The sequence below is a fragment of the Gossypium arboreum genome, unplaced genomic scaffold (assembly GCF_025698485.1).
Source record: "Gossypium arboreum isolate Shixiya-1 unplaced genomic scaffold, ASM2569848v2 Contig00382, whole genome shotgun sequence".
NCBI lineage: Eukaryota > Viridiplantae > Streptophyta > Magnoliopsida > Malvales > Malvaceae > Gossypium > Gossypium arboreum.
In genome coordinates, this window is record NW_026440498.1 from 20,001 (window position 1) to 26,708 (window position 6,708).

At 32.8% G+C, this 6,708-nt stretch overlaps 2 pseudogenes; one reads left to right on the plus strand and one right to left on the minus strand.

Moving 5' to 3' along the window:
- Window positions 1-144, minus strand: part of LOC128289013 (photosystem I P700 chlorophyll a apoprotein A1-like) — a 2,197-nt pseudogene extending 2,053 nt beyond the window's left edge.
- A 3,698-nt stretch (window positions 145-3,842) lies between these two features.
- On the plus strand, window positions 3,843-6,694 carry LOC128289012 (chloroplast envelope membrane protein-like; annotated as a pseudogene).
- The last annotated feature ends 14 nt before the right edge of the window (window positions 6,695-6,708 follow it).

A 6,708-nucleotide genomic window follows, 5' to 3' on the forward strand; every position in this document is an offset into this window, starting at 1 on the left:
TGTAGGTTCCAGATCCAAGTGGTAGTATCGGGTCCCTTAGCTATTGTTCTTGAGAAATGGCAGCCTAGCCCATTCCTCGAAAGAAGTTTTACGGGATCCTATCTACCAAAATTTTTACTTCTGGTTCCGCGAACGAATAATCATTGAGTCCTCCTCTTTCCGGACAACACATACAAAGACCCCAAACAGTCAGTAATTAGTGAACCTATGAGAGACAACATAATTAGTTTCTTTCTCTTCTATCTCTCATCTATCTATCTATTTTTATCTATCTATTTTTCTTTAGTTATTCACTAAAGCAATTATGATCTGGAAGTCGATCCGGGCAAGTGTTCGGATCTATTATGACATATCCATGAGGCGCTCAACGGACCTTTTAATCTTATAAAACCTTTTCGGACTTTACTTACATTGGTGCAAAACCCATTTTTGTGCAACCGGTGTAGTGTATTCATATCTCAATTAGAAGTTCCGAGGTGGAGTTTTTTGTCTTACATAGATAGAACAAACAATATTACTCTATCCCAAATCACGTGCATTCATTACTACAGGATACTCCAGTATCGATAGTTAGTCATTTGAGGGTTTTTATTAGTTTTAGTTTTAATAGAAATAGAAGCAGAAAATATATATATATTATATATATTTTATTTTGCTATATCCGTGTATTACTTATCCTTACGAAATATCAAACGAAATAGAACGATTTGAGAAAGGATATAATGAAATTCTTTGATTGGTTTTTCCCAAAGAGAAATGCTCCGTTTTATTTGACCCATGGGTCCAACAAAACAAACCATTACACAATTAACAATTCCAATTAAATTAATATTTTTACTATTTAATTTAAATAGTCAAATTGACTAGAAAATCGAATTTAATAATTTAAATAGTACCGTAATTTATTTAATTAAATTAAATATTAAATAAATGGATTTAATAGAAATTAAATAGAAATAGATTAAATAGAATTCTCTAATTTCTAATTCAATTTCGAATCCTAAAACTAAAATAATAATAAATAAACAGAGAGCTCTTGTTCTTATTCGAAACGCCGCGTGATCTTTAACCAATTCTGCGCTTCAATATAATTACCAGGAGTAAGCGCTATAGCCTGTTTCAATACTCAGCGGCTTGATCAGACCAAGCCTCCGCTATTTCAGAATCCCCTGTCGAATGGCCTGTTCTCCCCGGTCGAAATAGGCGGTTCAATTCCTTCCCTTAGAACCGTACTTGAGTTTCCTACCTCATACAGCTCGGCAGTCAATTCTTTTGGTATCCCATTTTTTACCTACCATATATCCAATTGAATGAGATTTCTCATAGATCTATTGATTTGTCTCAGGTTAACAAAAGGGTTAATTACATGAGTTTCAAACTCTAATTTGGATTAAATTAATAATAAGTTTTATCTTTTCTCCACCTTCAGAAAAATAAAGCATAGGCATTTCAGGGCTGTCGTCCGTTAGATTTTTCTGAAAGGTAACTATCTCGGTTTCATATCATATAAATTTATATAGAATCCTTGAAAAGACTTCTTCCTCATAAAAAGACTTACTGTCTTTGGGATCTGATGCTACACCGCTGCTCAATAACTTGGGGATCGGCTCTATTACATAAGTCGATTCCTAATTTTTATCATATCATGACATAAATAAGCAGTTCTTATTTATTGTATCGGCTCAAAACCTCGCTAATTGATCTTTACGGTGCTTCCTCTATCAATTAGATCTTTATCCATAGAATAAAGTATCTAGGCATATATATTTCTTCATATTTCGACTTCTATGAAGTTTCTTTTTTTACAGCTGATAAAAATCGTTTTTGGACGATGCAATATGTAGAAAGCCTATTTTTTTCTAGTATTTTATTTACTAGCGTGTTTATTTACTAGCGTATTTATTTACTAGCGTATTTGCTCTTTCTTTCCTTTTTTATTTCTATAGTGGAGATAGTCGCACGTAATGACAGATCACAGCCATATTATTAAAGCTTGTGGTAGAACGGGTTTCGTTCTAGTGCTCGAAAATAATATTCTAAAGCTTTGTATGCTCTCCATTACTTGTGTGGATAAGGCCTATGTTATATAGTATATAACTTCGATCATAGGGATCAATTTCTAGTCGCATAGCTTCATAATAATTCTGTAAGGCCTCCGCATTTCCTTCGGATTGAGCCGACATCCGTTACGGTCGTCATTCGATTCAAAGATTCTCTCGTTCCAAAACCGTACATGAGATTTCACCTCATACGGCTCCTCCTTTATGTGCATAATGAGAATAATCCATGGAATTAAAAAAAGGTCGAAATATTGTCATTATGAACTGAGCAGGGCTAATGTTTTACAAGAAATCTCTAGCCAACCCTCTTGCAAAGATCTTTTCTTACCATCAAGCGTGTTCGTACTAGATAAAAGTAAACTCAACAATTTCTTTGTTCTCAACGCTCCTTAATTTCCAGGAATTAGTCACTTCAACAATCTTCGATGGTTATATGGGTATCAAAGTACGAACAAGATGGATGTTTGTTGTCCCAACCATTTCTCTTAGTTCCGATCCCGATAAAGAAAGGAATCATTAATAACAAAGTTTTCGTGTTGTTGATTCCTAGGCGTAGTCTTCTTCCTCTATGCCGCCTATTGGTACTAGTGTAGTAGGGTTGACCCACAATACAGACCAAGGAATTGTCGAAAACAAATTATGTGGATAATTATTATTATCATTATCCAAATATCTAATGATAACCTCTAGCAACAAGATAAAAAGCGAATTTTTCCTTCTGTGAAATGAAATTCGAATTTGGAGATAAAATAAAACGATTTTATCCTCTATCTATTGCGTATGTATATAGAATTTAAATAGAGAAAAAATAGAATAGAAATATAGAGTTTGCATCTTTCTATATCTCTAAAATTCTATTTTACCTAATAATCCCTGTTCTTGGATCGGATTCCTAACGTCAATCACGAATCTTTCGACAATTTGTAATAAACTCTTTCTTTATTAAATTCAAAATACAAATTAGAGAATAAGAATTCAATAGAATAATAAGAAAAGTAAGAATAAAGTAAGATAATAAAAAGAAAGTGGATTATCTTATCATATACATCTATTTTATTTGATTTAAAAGATGGGCAAATCCTTTTATTTAATTCTGCATTCCTTACTTATTAGATATCTATTAGATATATAGATTCGCTTAGATATACTTAGTATTTAGATATACTTAGTATAATATACGAATTATAATATAATCGTTATAAGATATATTTCTAACTAAACAATATAACAATAACAGGAATTAATAATTAAATTGAGGTACCCATTTTTTGACAACTTTCAGCAGTTTTCCCTCTATTTTATTGCCTTTAGTAGGCCTAGTATTTCCGGCAATTGCAATGGCTTCTTTATCTTTATATGTTCAAAAAACTAAGATTTTTTAGATTCGATGGGGCCAAAGACCAAATCTTATCTATTTTTTCAAGACTTAGATGTCATGGATACCTATTTAGTAGAATATTGTATAACATCCGGCTTACCCAAACCGAACATAAATGAAAAAGCCCTCTTATGCATACGTAAACATGGTATAGGGTTAAATGAATTATAGCAAGTGGATCGGTACCGAACGGATGTATGAAATTAAAGTCTATATATCTAGTAGATCCGTATAGGCGATCATATAAAGGGATGATTTTTAGATCAGAAACAATTTGATGAATTCCTTCTAAAAGTTCATATCAAAATAGTACTAGTTGATGAGAGTTGCTTGAAACAAAAAAAGTAAAGTCAATTTTTGGTTATTCTCTCAATTCGAATAAAATGCAACTGGATCTAGTATGTATGGGTTGGCGATCAGAATCTATATGGATAGAAATTTATAGTGGGATCTCGAAAAACAAGCAATTTTGCTGGCCTTTATCCTTTTTTTGGTTCATTAGGGTTTTATTAGTTGGAACTTTCTAGTTTATCTTGGTAGGAATTTGATATCTTTATTTCCGTCTCAGCAAATAGTTTTTTTCACAAGGAATCGTGATGTCTTTCTATGGGATCACAGGCCTCTTTATTAGTTCCTATTTGTGGTGCACAATTTTTTTGGAATGTAGGCAGTGGTTATGATCGATTCGATAGAAAGGAGAATAGTCTGTATTTTTCGTTGGGGTTTTCCTGGAAAAATCGTCGCATCTTTCTACGATTCCTTGCTGAAGATATTCAGTCCATCAGAATAGAAGTTAAAGAGGGTATTTATGCTCGTCGTGTCCTTTATATGAAATCAGAGGCCAGGGGGCCGTTCCCTTGACTCGTACTGATGAGAATTTGACTCGATGCGAAATTGAACAAAAAGCTGCTGAATTGGCCTATTTTTGCGTGTACCGATTGAAGTCTTTGAAATGAATTGCAGAATAAAGCTTTCTCGCCGGGAGGAAAAGCTCAATCCAAGAATCCTCTTTTTCTATAGCAGAACTAAACTGAAGTTTCTTCAGAATGCCCATTCAAACCAAAGCGGACGTATACGGAAGAGTCATAACATAAAAAAAACAGTTTTTTGTCCACAAAAAATAGTTTTTATGCGTCTGTAAATGTAAAACCGCTCAACAATTCAGTAACAAAATAAGCAAGAAATCAAATACTGGATTCATCTCATATATCAAATCGAAATAAAGACTTTCGCTTTTTATTTTGCAATATTTGGAGTTGATACGTTAGATACAGATAGATCATATCTTGTAAATTTTCTCTACTTTTCTTTTCTCAATCAGCCCCTCCCTTTTATCCTTTCTTTTGTGCTCCATAAGAACTAAAGAACTAAACAAGTGGATTTCTTTCTTATAACATAATGATAAACGTAATGATAACTTTTCTGTCTTTTTTGTCACTCATTTTGATCAGCATAATATTTTTCCTAATTTTTTTTCAATTATTGCTAGACTCTGACTATATATAGTTTAGATAACCCGCGAGAATTTTAAACATATTTGATTGCGATCTTGATATAGACAGGAGCGCTCCTTCGTCTCAAAATCTGAATAGAACAATCTTTATTATTTGAAGCGGTTCTTTCGGGCAGTTATCAAAGGGAGCAATTGCTTCGGATTTGATCAATTAGGATATATGGAAACAAAAACAATATAACAATAATATATATATTTCATTCGAATTCAAAATTGGATTCTTATTTTTCTATATTCTGTATTCTTTTTAGATTCAATTAGATTCAAGGGCTAAGCACTGAATCAAAAAAAGCAGAGAATAGATTCATGGGCCTTTACTTTATACATATAATGAAAGGCTGTGCTTGATAGAAAGATTAGATCATATAAAGTCAACGAATGAGGTGGGTTCATTAACAACTCACAGATGAAAAACTGGCAAAAAAGAAAGTATTCACTCCTATCTATATCTTGCATCTATAGTATTTTTTGCCCTGGTGGATCTCTCTCTTAATTTAATAAAGTCTGAAATCTTAGATTACTAATTGGTGGGATACTAGGCAATCCGAAACTTTTGAATGATATTCAAGAAAAGAGTATTCTAGAACAATTCATAGAAGTAGAGGAACTATTTCTGTTGGACGAAATGAAAAGAATACCCGGAAACCCTTCTACAAAAGCTTATTATAGAAAGTCCAAAAAGAAACGATCCAATTGATCAAGCTTTTTAATGAGGATCCTATCCATACGATTTTGCACTATTCGACCAATCTAATCTGTTTGATTATTCTAAGTGGTTATTCTATTTTGGGAATGAAGAACTTCTTATTCTTAACTCTTGGGTTCAAGAATTCCTATAAATTGCAATAAATACAATAAAAGCTTTTTCTATTCTTTTATTAACGAATTTATGTATAGGATTTCATTCGCCCCACAGTTGGGGAACTAATGATTGGCTCTATATAAAAGATTTTGGATTTGCTCATAATGATCAAATTATATCGGTCTTGTTTCTACTTTTCCAGGTCATTCTAGATACAATTTTAAAATATTGATCTTTCGTTATTTAAATCATGTATCTCAAATTACTGGCAAATAGTTATTTATCATTCAATGAATGACTGAAAAATGATTCACGGATTCAATTAGAATCTTTCTTACTTTTAAGAATATTAAAGCATGCAAATCGTACACTTTCTTTACTCTTTCTACCCATCGGAGAATACAATTTCTCACTGTTTCAGCCATTTTTTTTGGTTTTAGTAAAGTAAATAGTGAATCGTGGCTAGGGAACTATACTATTGACCTACCTAATTTAATGTAGAAATTTTTCAGGTTCAATAGTTGGACCAGCTAAAATACTTTTAACTTCCAGATAAAGGAAAGATTATTCGATCCCATTTCGTATCACTCATGATCTATATAATAACAAAGGCCTTATTTTAAAATCTCCATTTTGCGCAGCAGGGGTATGAAAATCACGAAGCAACTGGGCGTATTGTATGTGCCAATTGCCATTTAGCGAATAAACCCGTGGATATTGAGGTTCCACAAGCGGTACTTCCTGATACTGTATTTGAAGCGGTTGTTAGAATTCCTTATGATATGCAACTGAAACAAGTTCTTGCTAATGGTAAGAAAGGGGCTTTGAATGTGGGTGCTGTTCTTATTTTACCAGAGGGTTTGAGTTAGCCCCGCCTGATCGTATTTCTTGAGATGAAAGAAAAGATAGGCAATCTGTCTTTTCAGAACTACCGCCCACTAAGAAAAATATTCTT